The sequence below is a fragment of the Peromyscus californicus genome, unplaced genomic scaffold (genome assembly GCF_007827085.1).
Source record: "Peromyscus californicus insignis strain IS unplaced genomic scaffold, ASM782708v3 Scaffold_8__1_contigs__length_139910024, whole genome shotgun sequence".
NCBI lineage: Eukaryota > Metazoa > Chordata > Mammalia > Rodentia > Cricetidae > Peromyscus > Peromyscus californicus.
The window spans coordinates 134,989,794-135,013,621 of record NW_026294606.1 but is presented as its reverse complement, the minus strand read 5'-3'; the positions used below and the strand labels follow the sequence as shown (position 1 = coordinate 135,013,621).

General features: G+C 45.3%; 1 protein-coding gene across 4 annotated transcripts in view; it reads right to left on the bottom strand.

Annotated features, from left to right (window-relative positions):
- The window catches only part of Arhgap10 (Rho GTPase activating protein 10), a 279,570-nt gene that overhangs the window by 113,242 nt on the left and 142,500 nt on the right, over nucleotides 1-23,828 (bottom strand). The window lies entirely within an intron of this gene.

Genomic DNA, 23,828 nt, shown 5'->3' with positions numbered 1-23,828 from the left:
TAACTTCGTGTGTCGAACATGTGAACAAATGTCTTCATGTGGATGCTCACATGCACGGACCAATCATTAAGTGACACTTTGGAAGTGGTCAGGAAGCTAGGATGGGCAATCAGGCTGGGTAGGAAAACATCCATTTTCAAAGCTGCACACCTTAAGAGGTGCGGATACCTTGTTGAGAGTTGTTTTACGAGTTAGAAGGGACAACCGAGGAAGTACTGCAAAGCTCTAATAACTGCTGAGCCAGGGTTTCAGACCCTGGGAGCCCACTATAGCAATCTCACGTCTTCTATGCTTGAAATGCTTCCTAACAAATAAGACTCACCCAAACTGTGGCTTTGTCTCCTTATTTTCAGAGAGTTATAACTTTCTGACTGTGTGTTTGCTTCTACACTACAAATGTTAGCACTAACAAGAACACACTGACTGCCAAGGAAATGTCTCTAATCCCCCAACTTTCCAATCAGAAAAGGTCGTGGGATCTGCCCTCGAGGACTACTCTTTTAACCTCCCTACATGCAGCAGCAACAGGCTGGTGCAGAGTCTGAAGGTCTGGGTGCAGAGACGGGAAACTTCTGGGTGGTCTCTCTGGGAACAAGGGCAGCATTCCTGTGTTATGCTGGGATGGGAAGGACATGACGTGAACCCGTCCTATAAATCACAGCGCACCACACACACAAACTTTCACCATTCAGTCAAAATCACTCTTTTCTTCCTTTGCCATTTACTCCTCTTTGTTTCCTGTGCACTTAAGCGTGTGTGGAAGCCAAAGGCTGATATGGAGATGTCTTGGCCTCAACTGCTTCTCTACCCCAGTGTTTTCTGAAGCAGGGTTTCTCTCTGAACCTACAGCTCACCATTATGAACAGACTAGCTGGCCAGGAATCCAACTGTATGTATCCCACAGTACTGAGTTCACAGGCACATGCCACCATGTTCAGCTTCCATATGGGTACGGGTGCAGAGGATCTGAACTCAGGTCCCCGCCCTGTGCAGTAAGCTCTTTGACCCCTGAGCCATCACCCCAACACCAGAGGTTTCCTTTTTAATTCCGAGAATTGAATGTAAGCCTTCAAGCATGCTAGGCAAGTACTATACCACCAAACTATGTCCCCTGCCCTTCCTTACTCATTTTCTAAGGTTCTCAAATAGTGTGTGCATGGTGTGTGTGGGGGGAGGAGGGGGTTACGGGTTACAGAACCAACTGTGAAACACAAACGTTTACATGTTAAACTTCTAATTCCTGTATTTAATTTTTTTCTTTTTCTTTTCTTTCCTTTTTTGGGTTTTTGTTTGTTTGTTTGTTTTTGTTTTTTTGAGACAGGGTTTCTCTGTGTAACCCTGGCTGTCCTGGAACTCTCTCTATAGACCAGGCTGGCCTCAAACTCACAGAGATCCCCCTGCCTCTGCCTCCCGAGTGCTGGGATTAAAGGCATGCACCACCATTGCCCGGCTAATCTTTTTCACCTTTATTTACCTTTTTTATGGGTGTTCTGCCTACACATACATGCATACACTACACACATGCAGCAGCAGCAAAGAGGCCGGAAAAGGACACCTGATTCCCTGTAACTGGAGTTACAGTTGAGTCACCAATGAGTACTGGGAGTCAAACCCAGGTCCTCTGGGTGAGCAGTCAGTGCTCTTAATCACTAAGCCATCTCTCCAGCACCCCTGTGTTTAGACAAAGGTCTTTAACAGAGGCATTAATTTGAAATCAGTCTATCAGGTGGCCCCAGTCAACATGGCTTACACCCTAAGAAGAAATATATCTGGAAATAGACAGTGGCAGGGAGCAGACCACATAAAGCCAGGAGAAGAAAAAAGTCACCTAGGGGCAAGGAAAAACCCTCAGAAGAAACAAACCATGCCAGGGACTTTATCCTGGAGTTCTAGCTCCCAGGGACGTGGGAGAGATCACGTCTGTGTTAAAAATCGTGCACTGTATGATCCTATGCTGTGAAAGCCTCAGCACAATGGTTGACGCATTCTCTCTCGATGTCTCATTAGAGTCAGGAAGGCAGAACTAGCCCACGGTCTAGACACATGTATCCAGTGACGACCTCAGCAGCCGGGAACCCCTCCCTAAGGAGGACCAGATACAACTGAGGGGGTGGGGGACAGCACAGCCCTGCAAAGAGCTAGAAAAATGCAAAGGAAACCGCCAAGAAGCAAGAATCAGAACATTCAAGTCTACAACAGGCGAAAAGACTGAACTGGCTCCCTTCCTCCTCCCAGGAGGCATGTCCTGAGGGTTTTAAACACCCCAGGACTTTGTCAGCACTACTCAGTTTAAGAAGCTTGACACCAAGACAGGGTCAAAAGAGCAGGTCAGACAAATGCCAGCATTTATGAACAGTGCCAGAAATGCAGAGATGAGGTCAGAATGTCACCTGAGCAATGATAATCACTCTGTGCTTGTAATTACTATCAGATAATTGATCAAGTTCAAATTCATCCACCTGAGAACTAGAGTTAATCACTAACACATAATAACAGGTGGAAAGAAGAATTACAGTTCAACAGTTTTTCTCTTTTTAATAAAATTTAAGTAGGTCCTGTACAAAAAGGCAGGTTGGAAACGGCACGTAAAATAATCAAGTCTTACGCGCTTTTCTGTCTCTTCTTACACTGTTCTTAAAGGCTGCAGACTAACCAAACAGTAGCCAGTGGGTACCTTCCATCCAGGAACACATACATGTTTACAGCAACGTATCAATCCCAGGCAGCTGAAGATGTAAGCAGTACACCAGACTACTAGTATGTTTAGCACAGCTTGGCCAGCTTCTTCTCCAAAAGCTCCTCTTTTAATGAGAAGGATAGTAATGTCAATCTCCCAGAGCTAGAATTCTGGGATCAGCCCTGACTTCTTCCCTACCGCTCCTGCATCCAACAGATCGGGGACATTCTTCCTGTGTGATGCACACTGTGTACATCTTAATTACTAAGAGACCTTCTAAAAAAACACAACCAGAATCCATTCCAACACTGGTGGTCTCTGCCCCTCTGACTGGCCCTCTCACCATATTTACACGACACACACGTAACAGGCCCTTGCCTCATCAAGCCACCTGTGCCCCTTACAGAGTTTTAATTACAACAGACTACAGACTGTCACATACAAATAATGACGCTCACACCATCCTTCATGGCTCCATTCAGGCTGGTACCTCGGCTAACAAGAACATTGCCCCTCATCCTCACAGACGTACTCACCTGCCATGATTTAGTCACCAAACGTGCCGATCAGGCTTCCAGCTTCTCAAGGGCAAGGCACAGAGTAAAGCACGTTCTCACTAAGCCAGATCCAGGACAGCCCAACTTCTCTCTTACCGTCCAGAAATCAGCCTGTTTCGGTTTTTTTATTTTTTTAATGTAACTCACATTTAGCTCCTTCCTAAATTTAATGTTTCATATATTTTTAAGACAAGTTCATACTCTGTTACTCACAATTCCTGAAACCAAGTCTGAGAGCACCCAGCCTAATCCCAGGTTAATCCCTTACTTCCTCACTCAAGGAGAGTGTTCCTCTTCACTATGTTCGAAGTGACATTCACACCTGGCCAATCCAAAGAAGCACACAGTACATAATATGTACTCCCTTTTAACTTTGAAAAATCTAAACCCCCAAACGCATACAGCCTTTTTAAACAAATGTTTTTAAACAAATGTGTACCTGCATTTCACCCTACACAGCTCATCCCCAGTACATAAATTACCCAGGAACTACTCTGTTTTGATGGTACCTGGTGTATGACCAGTGGGTACAAACTATGTGTGTCTTGAAACTAATTTAAAGCTATAAAGATTAGGGCAAAATAGAATTCTGAACTGAACAAGTTAGAGTATACACATTATTAGATATTTTTCAGGACGTAAATGGTAATTTTCTAGATTTAACAAAAATTTTACCCTCCTCTTTCTCTTCATGGGTAAGGTACAGTAGACATGGGTGAACCTTGAGAGGCCGATGGCAGCCTGCAGTCACTACGAAAAGCAGGTATGCTGAAATGCCTCTCCTGACCTGCCGTGGTCCTGTCACAGGGCAAGAGTACAGGAGAGAAGAACGGGAGCACAGGTGAGGGTGTGAGGGACCGGGAGAATGAACTAATGATGCACGCTACAGCTGTAGGCTTCCACTCCTCTGGCAGGAAAGAGAGAACGGGAGCACAGGAGAGGGTGTGAGGGACCGGGAGAATGAACTAATGATGCACGCTACAGCTGTAGGCTTCCACTCCTCTGGCAGGAAAGAGAGAACGGGAACACAGGAGAGGGTGTGAGGGACCGGGAGAATGAACTAATGATGCGCTCTTCAGCCGTAGGCTTCCACTCCTCTGGCAGGAAAGAGAGAACGGGAACACAGGAGAGGGTGTGAGGGACCGGGAGAATGAACTAATGATGCGCTCTTCAGCCGTAGGCTTCCACTCCTCTGGCATCGCACAGCCAGCCCTCTTGACCTAACTGCCTCTCAACTCTGCTGCACTTTCCACTGGGTTTCCAAGTCATGTTTCCAAGTCATGGACTCCGGAGTCAGATCCAGACCTCTGCAAGCTGTGAGTGACAAGTCAGGAGACCGAGTGAGAGAAACAGCAAGGGCCGGGGACACCTAAACCAAAGATGGCTTCTGGAATAATGGAGGCAGACAACAAAGTACAGGAAACGTGAACGGTGAGAACATAGATGAACAGAAACTGGAAAGACGAGCCCGCAGGCTACATAACATCTAATTTCCCGAGAACTGAGGACTTTTCATTCCCAGGCAAAGAGGTAAAATAACAAACAGAAACAGCGTGACAACTGGGAAGGTAAAGGAGATCAATCAGACGAGTGGACCGTGAGGTCACCTTCCTCTGGCTTCAGGAGCAGGCCCTCCACTTAGTGACGTCATCTGCACACCTCACATGCTACCATGTAACAAGTAAAGCCAGGAAGTCAATGAACGAAATGGGCAACGAGCTAAGAAACTCATGGCTCATGAAAAGAATACGGCAACAAAGAGGAAAATTCTCATTTCCTATGCTCATATGTAAAACAGTACCAGTATCAGGTCCAAAGGGGAACATAAGCACTCAGGTGCAAACAGACACAGAACTGTTTTTAAAATATTTTACAGCTTCCTGACTCTACAGAAATAAATGATCATACTCCATCAGCCTAAAAACCAACATTCACTCAGCTCTCATCCAGCGACCTGCTGAGCACCTGGTGTGCAACAAGGTCCTTAATAATTGTGGAATGATTGAATCATTCACTTGCATCAGTGTGTGACGACAGCAGGGTCATTCACGTTCATATTCATATTCACAGAATTTACATCAGAAGTCTGCAGGGTCTCATTTTCAGTAGGACACGTATGCACACACACGTATGTACAGACACACATACACCTGTGCACACACAAAAGCAATCTATGTATCATACCAGCACTGCAAAACCGAATTCCCCTATGGATTCTATGATGAAAAAAAGCAGACAATTTCAAGCATATGCAAATAATAACCATTATTTTTAGTATATTCTAATTACATAGTCACATATTTATATTAATCAAAAATGTTAAAGAAAGATTTAAAAACAAAAGGAAAAAACAGTATATATAAAATCAATAAAAACTGTGTAAGAAAATCCTCATAGCATGGCCAAAAATGACATGCTATACAGATAACTTTAAAAAAAAAATCAATTCATAAATATGATTTCATGTCATGGAACAAAAAATGTAAACTTACGTTCCATATATATACATACTCATCCTCAATAAATGTGCATCCAACAGCCTACGTACAGTACACACTTCCCACCTATCTATTTCATTGGGCTGCAGAAAACTAAACAGGCTGATACATAAGATGCAGAAACTCAGGGACACATGACACTTTCAGGTCCTGTTAGATGGTATTAACATCAACCTCATCTTAAATATAAGTGGACAGAGCCAAACATGAGTTGCTGTGTTTTAACAGGGCATAGATTCACCACTGTAAATTTCAGGTGCTATATTTACTTAATTCTAAAACTTTGGAAGAAGAGCAAGCCATCATTTTAACTCTGGCACATATTAAATGGCGAGAAGAACAATGTAGAGGCCAGTTCTAAGCACGGAAGCAGAGTGCAGCTGTGTAAGCAAAGCTCAATCAGTACTTCAGACCTTGGTAGCTTCGTCAAAGCAAACCCCAATCCTGTAATAAAAACTTGTTAAGGTCATTAGGTATAAATCCTTACAAGTTAAGGTTACCTCCAATACCCTGGAAACTTCCCATTCTGCCACTTCCTGGCTGTGAGATCTGGCAAGTTGTTCATCTAAAAACTGGGGATCCTGGTGAAATGGGGTTGTTGTGAAACTGAGCGGCATAACACTTGGCAAAACACGGGAACAAGCCTCACATATGAAGCTTTACTCAGAAATAAAGAATGAAATGTTGTTATCTGCAAGAAGATGGGAGAGATCATCACTCTGAGAGAAAAGAGATAGAATCAGGAAGACAAGGATCTCCTTTTCCTCTGATGTCAAAACAGAAAGCGGCACCCATAGTCACACACCAAAGGTCCACATAAAACCCGAAAAAGCTTTTTAAAAAGGTTCTAAATACACAAAAAAGGAGTCACACTTGGCTTCCTAGTCTCGGGTCTCTCATGCTGGCCACAGTGCAGAGATGCGTCTCCTGGGAGCTGCCAGCACGCCATGAGCTAAGCCGCATGGTGGGTTCCGGCAATCTCTCGCACTGGCCGCTGTACAGAGAGACGTGTTCCAGTGGCTGCCTGCAGGCTTGAGCTGCCAGAGCAAGCTCTCTACCAGTGCATTGTGTGGTGAGTTTGGGGTTTTGCTCATACAGACAGAAAAGATTACAGATACAAAGTAAAGACAGATTCAGACGGAAAAAACCTCTAAACGGGTTACAGTGTTTAAAAATATACATAGATAGGCTTAGAAAAAAGAAAAGGTATAAACATTATAAACATTCATTATATACACACATACACACACACACACACACACACACACACACACACACACACACACACAACAAAGTCCTTAAAAAGGGAATAAAGTAATATAAAAGAAATAAGCCCATAGTGGAAAATGCACAGAAAGTCTGGATCCTGTATGCTATTGTGTGGTCTTTGAATTTTTTGGCTGCTAAAAGACACTGGATTATAAAAACTGCTAGGTTAAATCAACAGATATATTTTAAAAATATCTTGACTTCAAAATTTAGGTCAACAGATGTGTTACTTTGGGGGAGAGGTTACACTTTGATCTCCACAGGAAATGAGAAGCTGTGGGTTTATTCCAGTTTAAAGAACATCAGGTTTGACTGAGGAAGACCCCCTGAAATCCTGGCCACAGACGTAAAGAAACAAACCTGTAAGAACTGTAAGACACATGATATACATTTTACCTGCTCAAACACAAAACAAAACAAAAAAATCATCTTTGGCTGACTTGTGTACAATGCACAGTCTATACTCATATTGATACAAATATGCATGTTACCTTTTAAATTAAGTTTATGTATATTTAGAACAAGGGAACAGACACCAACAATAATGGATGGCCCAGGTGATCCAGCATCCAGAACAGTTTCAAGGCTGCTGGCTGAGATGATTCAGCCTCACTACAGAAAAGACTTAACCATTATCCTAATTTTCTCAAGGTTCCCCCAAAGATACCAAACACCAGAAAGTAGTCCAAAGAACAATGCTCACATTCCAAAGAGTAGGATTGAGGGGGGGATGTTATTCATTAGATTATAAATGTCTGTCGTTGTTTGGGTGTTTGGTTACAAATTGTTAGCGCTCATAGTCAAAAAAGAAAAGCTAAACAAAGGAGTTAAATTCAGAGATCTCTTTCTAAAGGAAGAAAGGGGGATATGATATAAAAATGATGAGGGGAATGGGTAGATTATTGAATCTACTTTAATCCAAAAAACAACTGCTAATCTCAAAATATTTTACATTGGTGTTGTTCAAATCTTAGATGGTCTTTTAACAAAAAACCCAGAGCCAGATATCAGGGTGAAAGATCAGAGAAGCAGAACAGCCAGCCACTAGTTCTTAACTCTACGAACTCCTCAGCCTAAAGACAGTGAGTTCCTGTTTCCTCATGCCTTATATACCTTTCTCTGCCCTGCCATATTACTTCCTGGGATTAAATGTATGTGTGCTTCCCAAGCAAAGGCATGAGATTTCAAGTGCTGGGATTAAAGGTGTGTGCCACCACTGCGTGGCTCTGTTTCTCTCCTAGACTGGATCAATTTCATGTAGCCCAGTGTGGCTTTGAACTCACAGAGATCCAGAGGGCTCTCTGCCTCCTAGTGATAGGATTAAAGGTGTGTGCCACCAGTGCCTGACCTCAATGTCTAATCTAGTGGCTGGCTCTGTCCTCTGATCCCAAGACAAGTTTATTAGGGTACACAATATATCACCACACACTGGTATAGATTTTAGTTTATTGCTACAAATTTAAAGTTATTTCTGTTATGCTGTATGTATGTTTCTACTCTTGCTTGGGATATTGTACTTATGCAACTCATTTAAAAATATAATGTATAAATAAGAAGTACAGATTAATAATTAGTCATCTATAATAGTCAGACTTACATTTATATTAGGTATGTTTTCAAGGTCATAAACAGATATACTTAGATATACAGATGGTTTTCAAACACATCAAAGACCTACAGAACATGGCATTTAATATGTTTAATAAACTAAGGCTTTTCATGACAGTAAGACATATCTGCTCCTGACAGCACCAATCTACCTCAGAGAAGATGATGAGCATCAAAGAAACTCCATATACAATTTACTGTCTTTATGGCAAATGCTAGCCATTTGGGGAAAAAACTGCCCTTGCCTCAATTGCTGACAGTGTACTGTCCAAACTGGATCAGCAGGATGCAAAAAAGGTGACTGCTGAACTTGGCCAAGATAAAGTAGGACAGTCCTTCAAATTTTTCTGCTTTTCAAAAATGTCTGTCAGCTATACCAGGCTTGTGGGCCCAAGATGGATGCCCCAATGTCACAGAAGAACCTAGTGTAACTGTCTAGGCAGCCCGATGTTCCCGAAAACTAGCTGGTCATAGAAGTTTTCCTTAGTTATGATAAAAGGTAAATTAGGTATAAAACTTTAAAGTCATATAAATATGATAAATAAACAGCGTATTTTCTCTAAATATGCCAAATACAAATGGATTAGATACTGTAATTCTTACTTTAGTAACTGTTTTGTTGTATATAGTTTTACTAAGTTATGGTTAAAAACCTTCCTTTTTAATTAGACAAAAAGGAGGAAATAATCCTTCTGTACACTGTGAATATATATTACTCTCATTGGTTAATAAAGAACTGACTGGCTGGTAGCCAGGCAGGAAGTATAGACAGGACATACAAACTGAAAATACTGGGAGGAAGTAGGGTGGAGTCAGAGGAGTAGCCAGGAGACACAGAGGGAGCAAGGCATGCTGGAGGACAGGACAAGCCACAAGGCGATGCATAGATTAATAGAAATGGGTTAATTTAAGCTGTAAGAGTTAGCTAGTAATCAAGCCTGAGCTAACAGTCGAGCATTTGTAATTAATACTGAGTCTCTGTGTCAGTTATTTGGGAATTGGCAGGCGGGACAGAAACTTCTGCCTTCAGAAAAGGACATCGAAATTAAGAGGGTTCTGCTGAGGATGCTGAAGAGGAAAGATGGGTGAGGTTAAGACACAAGAAGGTAAAAGAAGGGTGAAATCCGTTGTGAAAATATTACTTTAGGGCTGGAGAGATAGCTCAGCGATTAAGAGCACCGGCTGTTCTTCCAGAGGTCCTGAGTTCAATTCCCAGCAACCACATGGTGGCTCACAACCATCTGTAATGAGATCTGGCGCCCTCTTCTGGCCAGCAAGCATACATGCAGGCAGGACACTGTATACATAATAAATAAATAAATCTTTAAAAAATAAATATTACTTTAACTGTGTAAAGGTGGGTTACACTTTTTGTGCTGCATTTATAATGATGTAAGGATGTGTTACATGTGTTTTACCTTGCCTGCCTGGGGCATCCTATTGGACTAATAAAAAGCTGAATGGCTAATAGCTAGGTAGTAGAAGGATAGGCTGGCAGGCAGAGAGAATACGTAGAAGGAAGAATCTAGGCTGGGGGAGAAGAGAAAATAAGGGAGAAAGAAAGGGAGATGCCCAGAGCCAGGCAGACAGACATGGAGGAAGCAGGGAAGTAGGACATACAGAAGGAAAGAAAGGTAAAAAGCCCTGAGGCAAAACATAGAATAGAAACAGGTTAAATTAAGTTAAAAGAGCTAGTGGGACAAGCCTAAGCTAAGGCCGATCATTCATAACTAATAAGTCTCTGTGTCATGATTTGGGGGCTGGCAGTCCAGGAAAGCCTGCTGCAGAGCACCCTTACATTGTGTAACTACAGACATGAACAGTGAGAGAAGAGTCAGCACTCGTTAAAAGTTTTTAACTGTGCTGTAAAATTTAAACCCAATTTCAAAATAGCTAGGTGTAATGCACATGAAAGACAGCTGTTCAGAGCCCACATTTATAACATACAGACATGCCAGGAAGTCAGCATTTACTTAACAGGCATGACTCCCGGCCAGGATGGCTCAGGGGTTAAAGGCCCCTAAGCCTGACAACCCGAGTTCAGTAGCCAGACACCACACGGTAGCATGACATAACCCACAAGTTGTCCTGTGACCTCCATACATACACAGGGACATCTGTGTGCAGGCACAAAATAAATGAATCAACGTAAAGACGAAAACATGTTTGCTGTTCACCAATAACATTTCCGACTTCTCCCCTTGGGTATTAACTATCCGATCAAAAGATAGAAAAACACATTACAGACAAGAGCTGGGGAGACGGTTCAGTAAGTAAAACACTTATGGTAAACATGAGGACCGAGTTCAGATTCCCCAGTAACCACATGAAACAAGAACCAACATTTACCAGGTACTTCTCTGCTCTCTCTCTTCCTGGGAGTCTTGCTGTCCCTTGCATTATGTGCCTTCACATTCTCATTTTTAAAATATATCTATACTTTGAGAATTCCATACATCGTGCATACAACATATTTGGAGTATGTTAACAGATACCCCACACATTACAGGTCTGCTCTCCAACCACTTACAAGCCCCCCCCCATTCATGCTCCTTTTCTTCTTCTTCATTTTTAACAGCCCACAGAGTGCATTCCTGCCATCCTTGTATGCACAGGTATGGGGTTCTCACTGGCATGTGCTCTTCCTGTGTCTGGTCTGAGAATGCCTTCCCACCAGCACGCCTTTAGGAGTGCCTTCTTGGCATTCTCCACTCAAACAAACCAGCAACTGAACATAGGAAAGAGGCAGTCTGGCATGTGACAGGGACTATGGCCCCTGAGCAGGGCCAACACACCACTCCTACTTCCCAACCCAGCACAAGATGAGAGTGGCATAAGGCAAACACTCGGTGCCAGACCTAAGCCAGTGCGTTTCCACATATGGCAAAGCTTGGGACGCCAAAGACACACCTAGTCTTGCTAAGACCATCCTCTCTAATGTGAATCTCAAATACAGTGGGTAGTTTGTTTATTACAAGCTGTCAGGGACAAGGACAGAATCTCTAATTAGTGGAAAAATACAGACCCCTGATAAGACAGGGAACTAGATCATCTTACAGTCAGGATGCCTAGCAACAGGACATTGAGGCAGAGCCCTTGACCCTTTCACCCTGTAAACATCCTACACAAACATCGTGTTAGCTTGCCCCACCTTATGCAGATGACAGCTTCTTGCTCCCCCCACCCTGGAGGAACTATATAAACCCTCCTGGAGAAAAATAAAGTTGCACCTTGATCAGAATCTAGACTTGGTGTATTTCCTTTGTATCTCCTGTCCCTACATTCCCTCCTTAGGGTGGTCGAGTACCCGTTGTAGCCCTGCAGGCGGGGCAACAAGCTACTTTTGAAGGTGGATCAACTGTCCTTTTGAACTACACATCAACACAACTGTCCTTACTTCCTGTTCACACCAAACATGGTCTTTGTTTCACTGTAGATGGTCCTTGGATTCACTGCTATATTTTGAACAACCATCCAAGCCAGCAGACAAAATGCTTGGATGGGGACCAAAGCAAAGCTTCAGGGAAACAGAGAGGAGCTCCTAGGGTCCAAACTCTCCCAGAAATCTAATGCACACCTAACCTAGGATCTCAGAGGAACCAGCTACAACTGTGTGTATCCTTCAGTCTCTCGTCAGTGTTCCCAGGACAAGCGGTGTGGCTGTGGCAGGCTTACTCTGACTTATTCTGAACCACCAGTGGAACCAAGCCTATTAAATGATGTACTTGCTTAACCACTACCGAGCTGTCTGGAGACTGAGACAGAACGTGTAGCACACTAAAGATAGCAATGATCTGTTCGAATTTTAGATAGTGTCTAAAGCAGATCCCACTCGGATATTTATCTGCCAGGAAAGAGGCTTCCTAAGGTGTAGTAGAGATGCTCAGGCATGGCCAGATCTTTCCTCTGCTGCTAGCATGTCTGCATAGGTCCATGCAGAGTATGTACAGGGAGGCAGGTGACATTCTGGGATGAATTAATGCAAATGTAGATGAGCAGGTCAAGGGTGTACTGTCCTCACTTCCGGTTTGTTCCGAACACAGACAAACTTACATATTTCCTCTGCTCTTCCTTCCTCCATGTCCACATCTAATTTGTTCTGTTCTTCAGAAATGTGTCTCCTTATACTTTCCTTCATCCCTAACCCCCTGAGATGAGCCTGTGGAGCCTCCATCTCCTTGTGCTCACTGTGGTGAAGAGCTCAGACCTATGCAGCTCACATGGATGGGAGGCCTGGTTAGCTTTTTCCCTTGTGAAGGGTCCACAGTCATCACACACCTCCCCACTTGAGTTCCTGGGGGAGGGCACCATCACACACCTCCCCACTTGAGTTCCTGGGGGAGGGCACCATCACACACCTCCTCACTTGAGTTCCTGGGGGGAGGGCACCATCACACACCTCCCCGCTTGAGTTCCTGGGGGAGGGCACCATCACACACCTCCCCACTTGAGTTCCTGGGGGAGGGCACCATCATGTAGGGCTCTCTCTCGTGAGAAAACCCATTAAGACAACCTTCTGAGCACTCTGGACCACAGGTAGGAGGATGTTGCTTCTTGTCTTCGACGTCAGTTTTCTGGAGTGACGCAGCAGACAATGGATCTCCCCTGTGGATTCTATCATACTGTACTCCCCTGACCTCTTTTTAACTAACCTTTCTGAGGAGGGTGGACGGTGCTGCAGATTGAACCAGGGGCCTTCCTTAGCTGAGTGCTCTACCACTTAGCTGTGTCCCATCCTACCGTTGACTAGTTATGCTTCCTTCATTTTTATCTTCCTGTCATTCCCTCAACACAAGGACCCTGCGAATTTTCTGCTTGGCCTCGTTATGCCCAGGGCCATGGGTTCTTTGCACCTTCAAACCTCACCTCTGTGATGTCTTCCTTCTCCCCTCTCAGCTCCAACAGACTTCCTACAGACATGTCACATGAACCTTGGATTCAGAAAAGCTAGAAGCAAACCACAGTCCTCTCGAACCTACTACTCATCTCATATTCGCTCCCTGGGCTGAATGTGCCATGCACCTTGGCTTGGGGAAGCTTAGCCAGCCTCTACTTTCCTTCCTGCAGCCACTGGTCTGTTTTCCTGTCAAGTGCCTCCTCTTCTCCATCACTTCCTACCTTCTTTCCACAGTCAATATCAACTTTTAGCTGTTACAGAAAAATACAAAAACTGTACAATGTTTAGAGCATACCAGCACATACATACAGTAAGATATTTCCATCAGGTTAACCATGCTTGTCTCTTGCAGCATTCATGGTGAAAACATTCGAGTTCTTTCCACCTGGCTTTCTGGAATCTGCTCTCTGCAATCCCCCTACCATACAACAGCAGCACACCAGCAGCTCTCACTCCTACTTTATCCTAACTTACCCACCATCCAACTCCTCTCCATCTCCACCCTCCTCTCCCCTCTGCCTACAGTAGCCACCACTCTACTCCCAACTTCGGTGACAGCCACTTTCTCAGAACATCTACGTGAGTGAGATCATGGAGATGCAGTCCAGTGTCAGCCATTCCACATCGGTGTATTTCCATTCATCTAGCAATCTTTGGTATTTTGCACATGACAAGACTGCATCTCTCTTGTGGTTGAACAGCTCTCTATATGTGCACACACACTACATTTTCTTTCTCCATTCAGCAGCTGGACATTTGGGTTGCTTCCATTTCTTGACTATTGTACATAATATTGCAGTGAACAAAAATGCAGGTGTATACTCGACATGCTGGCTTCATTTCTGCTGGCTGTACAATCAGGAACGTGACTACTTGTTCATACAACAGTTCTATATTCAATGTTTGAGGCATCGTTATGCTGAACATACCCTAGTTTAAATCACCATCACCTCTTACATAAATTATGTCCCAAATCCTAACAACCATTCTGCTTTCCATCTTTTACCATCCAATCCTCATCAATCCAACTCCCAGTCTATTCTCAACATGCCACTGTTCTAACCTGTCCATAGCTCACACAGCCTGTGGAGCCAGAGAGCAGCATGGCCCAGTAGCCATGACCTGCCACAAGGCATTCAACTGCTCATAACACATCTCCTCACACAAACTACCCACCAACACCCAACAAAACCTCGCCTTAGCGCATTCTGCTCCAATCCGACCCTCTGGAGCACAGAATAGGTTACTTACAGCCTTAGAAAGACAGTTCTCTTCCTTTTATAAGGGGAAGGGGCTTGCTTGCTATGACAAAAGATCTGAGTTTTCTAAATGTACAAGTTTTCTCCACAGCACAGCTCACTCTTACCACAAGTAGGTATGTGGGTCACCTCTGCAGTGAGGGCAGGTGTATGTGTCACCTCTGCAGTGAGGGCAGGTGTATGTGTCACCTCTGCAGTGAGGGCACGTACATGTGGGTCACCTCTGCAGTGAGGGCAGGTGTATGTGGGTCACCTCTGCAGTGAGGGCAGGTGTATGTGGGTCACCTCTGCAGTGAGGGCAGGTGTATGTGGGTCACCTCTGCAGTGAGGGCAGGTGTATGTGGGTCACCTCTGCAGTGAGGGCAGGTGTATGTGTCACCTCTGCAGTGAGGGCAGGTGTATGTGGGTCACCTCTGCAGTGAGGGCAGGTGTATGTGGGTCACCTCTGCAGTGAGGGCAGGTGTATGTGTCACCTCTGCAGTGAGGGCAGGTGTATGTGTCACCTCTGCAGTGAGGGCAGGTGTATGTGGGTCACCTCTGCAGTGAGGGCAGGTGTATGTGGGTCACCTCTGCAGTGAGGGCAGGTGTATGTGGGTCACCTCTGCAGTGAGGGCAGGTGTATGTGGGTCACCTCTGCAGTGAGGGCAGGTGTATGTGTCACCTCTGCAGTGAGGGCAGGTGTATGTGGGTCACCTCTGCAGTGAGGGCAGGTGTATGTGGGTCACCTCTGCAGTGAGGGCAGGTGTATGTGTCACCTCTGCAGTGAGGGCAGGTGTATGTGTCACCTCTGCAGTGAGGGCAGGTGTATGTGTCACCTCTGCAGTGAGGGCAGGTGTATGTGGGTCACCTCTGCAGTGAGGGCAGGTGTATGTGGGTCACCTCTGCAGTGAGGGCAGGTGTATGTGGGTCACCTCTGCAGTGAGGGCAGGTGTATGTGGGTCACCTCTGCAGTGAGGGCAGGTGTATGTGGGTCACCTCTGCAGTGAGGGCAGGTGTATGTGGGTCACCTCTGCAGTGAGGGCAGGTGTATGTGGGTTACCTCTGCAGTGAGGGCAGGTGTATGTGGGTCACCTCTGCAGTGAGAGCAGGTGTATGTGTCAACTCTGCAGTGAGGGCAGGTGTATGTCAGTCACCTCTGCAGTGAGGGCACGTATATGTGGGTCACCTCTGCAGTGAGGGCAGGTGTATGTGGGTCACCTCTGCAGTGAGGGCAGGTGTATGTGGGTCACCTCTGCAGTGAGGGCAGGTGTATGTGGGTCACCTCTGCAGTGAGGGCAGGTGTATGTGTCACCTCTGCAGTGAGGGCAGGTGTATGTGTCACCTCTGCAGTGAGGGCACGTATATGTGGGTCACCTCTCCAGTGAGGGCAGAGACTCACACATGAACCATTGTCTCTACTTCAAGAATCTTTTTCTACTACCCGTCTCCAAGACACCGCTCAGGCTCATTCATAACAGGAATGTGGCATAAACCCAAGGACATCTATGACAGTTAATACTCACTGTCAACTGGACAAGACCTAAAACAACCCACGAAGCATGCCTCTCATCACATCTGTGAGGGAATCTCTGGGTTAGCTTAGAAGCTGGGCACGCCTGTGAGGGATATTCTTGACTAGGTTAACTGAAAAGGGAAGACAGATCCAATTGTGGGGAGCATCCTTCCATGAGCTTGGGTTCCAAAATGCATAAACAGGAGAAAGTTAGCTTGAGCACAAGCATTTGTCCTTCTTTCTACTTCCTGACTGTGGAGGTCACATGAGCAACTGCTTCAAGCTCTGGCTGCCTTGACCTCCTCACCATGATGGACTGTATCTCGAACTCCGAGCCACACAAACTCTTCCTTCTTTAAGCTGCTATTAACTGTCTTAGAATTGGGCTGGTGTTCATCTACGGCACCATCTCCCAGACACTGTATCCTCCAGCATCCTTCCTGTGGGAAATGACCCGAGAACTACCAACTGAAGTCCACTAATCACATGTGTGGCCAGGAAAGTACAAGTTTTAAAGTCAGCTGGGATGGATGGGACAGCCAAAGGAAAGTATTTTCAATCTCATCACTGATATGCACAACTCAAAGTTAGGTAACAGAAATTTCTGACTAATGTAAGTTAGAAAAGAACCTCAGACACAAGGCAGAAGTCGGCTCCTGCTTTCCGGAAGTCTCATTTTATTCCTACCTCAGGCAGATGAAAGCATCTGAAAATGCCCAGCCTTGTCCTGATGCTGCCATCCGTGCCCAGCTCCAAGCCAAATCAGCTAATTCTGCTGCTTGTTACAGAAGCCACACAAAATGACCGGATGATGTGACTGCAGGGGAATTGGTCCCCTATGGAAACTGCCATGATGGGAAAGAACTATGACTTAAAATTTAATCTGTGTTCCTAAGCACTAATGGTACTTCCTAATTATCAGTAACACCCGCTGCTAAATTTACCTCTGTGTTAGTCAGGAAAACTCAACATGTACCATTACCATAACAATGATAGGAGGGAGACACAGGCAACAGCCTCCTTCATGGATGATAAAAGGAAGATGATGTCGGCATCCTGATAACGCTCAGGCTGAGGTGCCGAGAAGGCCTGCCTTTAGAATCCATGGTCACCCATTGCGCTAAGAAAATGAAAGACAATAAGATAAAACATCACAAACCAAGTCAGCTAACCTGCAGCAAGAAACTTTACCAACAGAAATCCACCAAGTTCACTAGTCTTCTGTCTACACACACATGCACCGGGACCTGAAACTACGGCACTGCTGTTTTCCTGATCCTGTGCCACATCACAAACCCCAAATACACCTAGAAGCTAGATCGCTCACGGAATTACTAGACAAAGCTCACTCCTATTGGACGGATTTAAGGGCTAAGCAGGAGGAATGTGAACAAAACCAGAGATAAACAAAAGATGACAGAAAACTGGAGACGTCTTGGCTGAGAAAAGAAGCCACTGAACAAGAGAAGAATTAACAGCATCAACCTTCAACTACATGGACCTGAGGTAAGCAGGGACATGGGCCATTCCAGCCTTTTGCAAATATTCACCCTTACTAGTTTAACTCAATCATTTATGTAAAGCTAATAGCTTTTTAGAGTGAGTTTTCTTATTCAGCCCCGACTCGCCTGGATGCGGTATTTCAATTTTGCATTTGCATTTCTGCAGACACCACACGGCTCTTCGGCTCCCTCCCACATGAGACTGTCCTCTGCTTCCACCCACGCTCACCTCACACCCATTCTGACTAAAAAGAGACAGCTAGTGAGAGAAGCCAGTTTACTTGTGAGTTTTCTGAGGACAGCTGTTCTTTATTTCCTTCATTTTGCTTGGAATTTGCCCTTGGTGAGTTAAGATTAATGTGCAATCATGGTAAAATATGCTGCCACTTCACTTGGGCACCTTCCCACCCGAACCCATCTCCAAAGATTAATCGTGAAACTGTATATTATCTTCTGCCCCAGCTCATCATCAGCCCCCACCAGCCGAAGCAGCACAATCTTCAGCCAGTGTCAGGAAAATTCTCCAAAAATCTAAAACTTTGCTGTTCAAAGGAAGAGAAATTATTTTACAAGTGACAAATCAAGGTCTATCATGACTTATCTACCCCATGAATTCACAGCTTGTTACAATGCTGAATTTGATAACTGACAGCTTGCCTAGACCAACATTTTAATGCCATGCTCTAGAAAATTAAAGTGAATATTCAAATTATGCACATATGGAAGATTTTTAAGAGAAACTTCATAAACAAAAGTGACATACAAATTTAGTTTTAACATAATGACTATTTAAAAAACAGTAACTAAGATGTTTTAAGCAAAAGAATTACTGTTTTTGCTTACAATACCATACATATATATCTCAAAATTGGGTGTTCTGCAGGCCCACCAAAAAAAAAAAAAAAAAACCACGAACTGGGCATGTTTCCTTTCTAGGAAGAGGAGTTATTTCCTTAAGGAAATTATATAATCATACTTCACACTTTGAAACCATTACTCTCCTCCATATGCAATATGATCCCTCCTTCTCCGTCTTCTGTATTACCCATAATCCAGAAAGATGCTGACATAAATTCCCAACAAACTGAAAGCTCCTCTATATGTTACATGAAAATATTAATTCTAACCACATAGAGAAAGACAAACCCTTCCAACAATTTTATAATCAACCTGCAATCTGTCAATTTGCCAATATGGCATGCTGGCCTGATCTCTGGAATGCCCAGGCCAAAGCAACTGCTTACTGAATCTTACTCCATGCACAAGGAACCGGTGCTGACAGAAATAAAGCACACCAGACTAAGTAAGACATTTTCTCCATCCAAGTAAACAGTGGGTTCTCAGAAACAAAATAACCACAGAAAAAGTAATTAACAAAGGCAGGGTGTGAGCAACAGAGGAGGAGCACAAATGTCTTGGGATAAAAACAACTCAGAGAAAGCTGGAGAAGCCGGAGGCCAGCACAGAGAGTCTCCTAAAGCTAGCTCTTGCCTTCTTCACAAGCAGGTGTGTGAAATCGTACAAATTCTTTATAGAAGCTAAGGGGCCTTCCAAAGCATTGTTCTGTACCTCACAGGAGCTTAGACCTCACGGCTTCCTGTCACTTGGAAGCGAGGCAAATCCTTCCAAAGGGACCTGAGTGCCTGCTGGACCACACCCCTCTTCTGCCTTTCACACTCAGCAAGCATCCATCACCTTCGTTCACACACCAACACCTTCACTGTCACTCCTGGGCCAGATCCCTTCTTCTGACGGCCCCTGTCAGTGGGACCTGGACAAGTCAAGTCCTCTTCCTCTGTAGATTCAGGTCCACAGTTGGAACCACTCTTTTGCCTCCTGGCCATGGGGACCCCACATAAGACTTTCAAGTCTTGGCAGAGAAACCCTGGAGTTTAATTCTGAGTGATGTCTGAGAGTTAAGACTGTGGGACTCTCGGAGACAGTACTGCTTGCATTTCACATTATGAAATAAGCAAGAGCCTTGGGAGGCCAGAAGCAGAACTCTACAGTGTGGACCTGAAATGACTCCCAGGCCCCTGTCTTGGAGGACTGGAGTCTAGGAAGCAAGGCTGGCAGGTCCTCGGTTCACTTCCCGGGTGGCCTGGAAGAGGACCATGGAGTCTAGCCGTCCTCTGTTCTCGGCTCTGGCCATGCGCTGCGTGGTTCTCCTTCATTGCACAGTCTGGCGTGCTGTGCCGCCTCACCACAGGTCCAAAGCAACCAGAGCAACTGATCATGGGCTGGAACCTTCAACGCTGAGAGCCAAAATACATCTTTTATTTTATTTTTTTAGGAGTCAGACCCTCCAGGCAGCCATGAATCAGGATGCTTCAGAGAAGCAAAAGAGAACGCTAAGCCGTTATCTTTCTCCAGAAGTGTGGACTGACAGCACTCCATCCCAAGAGCAACGTCTCAGCTGCACAGCAAATATAAAGGTCGAGCTACTACACAGGGCCAGGGGAAGTAGCTGTGACAGCAGACACCATAGGTAGGAGGGACTGGAGCAAAGCATGGGATATGAATGAACTAGAACTAGACAAACGTTCCTGAATCCCCCAGGGTTCTCATCTACAAAGCACCTGACACTGTATTCTCTTGGCTGAACACACTGAAATTCGGCCACAGTTAGTTTTGTGATAGAGGCTTTCCTCTATGTCCATATTCACGCTCCTAAAATCTCCAAGGCTCCAGGGACCCCATGAGTAGTTTCTCACATCACTCACACAGAAACTTCCCATGGCCGCTCTTGTCCCCTGAAAGCCAAAGAGAATCCCCCTTTAATCCACAGCTGCTCTACTCCCGTCCAGTTTCACTATCTAGAGGACCAACAATGGTCCTTCACAGATCAGGGTTGAACCCAGGAAGTACCTGGGATCCTGGAATATGTCATCAGATCTGTCACAAATGTCTGTGTGGCTTTGATCATCTTTATTTCCCAAATAAACTCCTTGCAGAATAACCAAGCACGAACTGACCAACAGACTCTGGTGACATCACTCAGGTGACTGAACTATTTGCACCACTGGCAAACTTACTGTCCCAACCAGGTCGCCTTCCTTAGGGAGCACGGCCCTCTGCACAGTCCGCACATCCCAGGTCACCCTCCTTAGGGAGCACGGCCCTCGGCGCAGTCCTCACATCCCAGGTCGCCTTCCTTAGGGAGCACGGCCCTCTGCGCAGTCCTCACATCCCAGGTCACCTTCCTTAGGGAGCACGGCCCTCTGCGCAGTCCTCACATCCCAGGTCGCCTTCCTTAGGGAGCACGGCCCTCTGCACAGTCCACACATCCCAGGTCACCTTCCTTAGGGAGCACGGCCCTCTGCGCAGCCCTCACATCCCAGGTCGCCTTCCTTAGGGAGCACGGCCCTCTGCGCAGTCCTCACATCCCAGGTCACCTTCCTTAGGGAACACGGCCCTCCGCGCATTCCGCACATCCCAGGTCACCTTCCTTAGGGAGCACGGCCCTCTGCGCAGTCCGCACATCCCAGGTCACCCTCCTTAGGGAGCACGGACCTCCGTGCATTCCACACGTCCCAGATCACCTTCCTTAGGGAGCACGGCCCTCCACACAGTCTGCACGTCCCAGGTCACCTTCCTTAGTGAGCACGGCCCTCGGCGCAGTCCGCACATCCCAGGTCACCTTCCTTAGTGAGCACGGACCTCCGCGCAGTCCGCACATCCCAGGTCGCCTTCCTTAGGGAGCATGGCCCTCTGAGCAGTCCTCACATCCCAGGTCGCCTTCCTTAGGGAGCACGGCCCTCCACGCAGTCCTCACATCCCAGGTCACCTTCCTTAGGGAGCACGGCCCTCCACGCAGTCCGCACACCCCACATACAGCCACTTCTGTTCTCTAGCCTTTTTAAGCCTGCTTGCTCTTTGGCGCCCTCCAGGAATGAGCCTGCCACTTTACCACCAAGGGCAATTGCTTCGAGTACATGCTTTTACTATTCCCTTGTGTTTCCAATCAAGTTTGAATCCTATCTCTACATCTTAGCTGACAAGTCTCTGAATGCCAAGCTATAACACTCGTCCTTTAAATCTTAAAAGCCTGTTCCTAAATCAGTCTTCATTTAACATTGAGTCTTTTCTAGACCCTAAGATTCTCTTAATGTGAATCTTGCCACATTTTTATGTTATCACCTAGAATAACTCAACTGCTTACAAATCTTTCTGCTCGGTCTACTATTACTGGATTAAGGGCTCATGGAACCAACCTTCACTGTCTATTCCAAAGGCCTGAGGCAAGGCTCTACACCTTGAGATTGCTCAATAAATACTGGTTAGCAAACTGGCTTCGGACTAACACTAGGGCTAAACCGTGATGGGTTATCTGTTACTGAGAACACTGTGCTGCTTTCTTCAGAACTTTTCTGTTTTCTCTGGGTCTAAGTTGGGTTGTTGTTGTTGTTGTTGTTTTTTTAAGAAAAGAAGAAAAAAGATCCCCAAGTAGCAGACACTAGCAATAGTGACAGTAACTACTGTGACTTCTGTTTCTCCAACACAAGCAATGTTTTGACTAAGACAATGCTACCCAAACTTTGTTACTGGACATTATAACTTTTCAATGTGGGAGCTTTTAAAATAGCCAGTTCCCAGTTCATGCCATTAGCAATTAAGTCGGACTACGTACAAGAGCCCAGATCAGTATTTTTAAAGGTTCAATGTGATGGATGTGCAGCGAGACTTGGAATCAAGTGTTTGATGAAATTCTTCAACTTGGTATACATGCCATAAATTTCTCGTGATGGTGCTGGATGGATGAAAGGACCTGATTCCCATGCATGGTATAATTTTATGAGCAAACTATGTGTGGTTTGACTGGTTCTGAAATGGTAGCAAGACTGCTAAATGGTCCCACCCAGCCAAGACATGCTAGTATCTATATCAATTACTTTCTGATATATGATGGTTTGTATCTAAAATAACGTTACTCCAAAAAATGTTACCTCTTCTTGGTGTGCTGATGACTTCAGCAAAATTTTAATATTTGTCTGCTCTTGGTCCAAATAGGATTTGAGTTTTAAAAAAAGAAGTTCAGAATCCAGCACAAAGAACCTCAAAGCCACGTGTTAAATAGAGTCCCAAAGACTAGGAACTGCATGTATGGTTCCATCAAGCAAACATTTAACATGTCCCTACAACAACTGACGTGATAAACACCAGTCCAGTGCACGCCGAAGACCATGGCGGGGTGGCAAGTGACCGCAAAGGGCAGAAAGGAACCTGGAGATCGAAACCTACGGCTAAGGCAGTGGCAGTGGCGGTAACACAACCCAACAGACTGTTTGAAATTCAAAGCTTTTCGTTCCAAACCCCGCCCCTCATGGAGCAGCTATGGACAAGCGGCTTCTGGGGAGTCCGTTTGCTTTCCGAGTGCGTCCCTGTCGGGTCCACCACACTCCGGTGGGTGAGTTCTTTCCTAGTTAGGGTCACCATGACCTAAGCAAGTGGGGGAGGAAAGTGCGCATATGGCTTAAACTCCAAAATCACTGTTCATCACTGGAGGAAGTCAGGACAGGAACTCAAGCAGGGCAGGAACCTGGAGGCAGGAGCTGATGCAGAGGCCATGGAGGGTGCTGCTTACTGGCTCGCTCCTCATGGCTTGCTCAGTCTGCTTTCTTACAGGCCCAGGACCACCAGCCTAGGGATGCACCACCCACAATAGGCTGGGCCCTCCCACATCAATCACTAATTAAGAAAATGCCTACATGCTTGCCTACAACCTGATCTTATAAAGGCATTTTCTCTATTGAGGTTCCCTCTTCTTAGATGACGTTAGCTTGTGTCCAGTTGACATAAAACTATGCAGCACACCCCACACCATGAGGACAGGGACAGCAAAAACTGTGCTCAGTGGATCACTTGAAAGAGATGAGGAGATAAAGTTGGAAGGAGGTAGGGATGGTTCTGGGAGAATTCAGAAGTGTAGGGGGAATATGACCAAAATATGGTATGCATGTATAAAATTCTCAAAGAATTAATGAAAATATTGTATTTTAAAAGATCACTGAATTTTACTATTTTCCAATTTTACTTCAATAAAGATACATATGTCTATGTGTGTGTGCT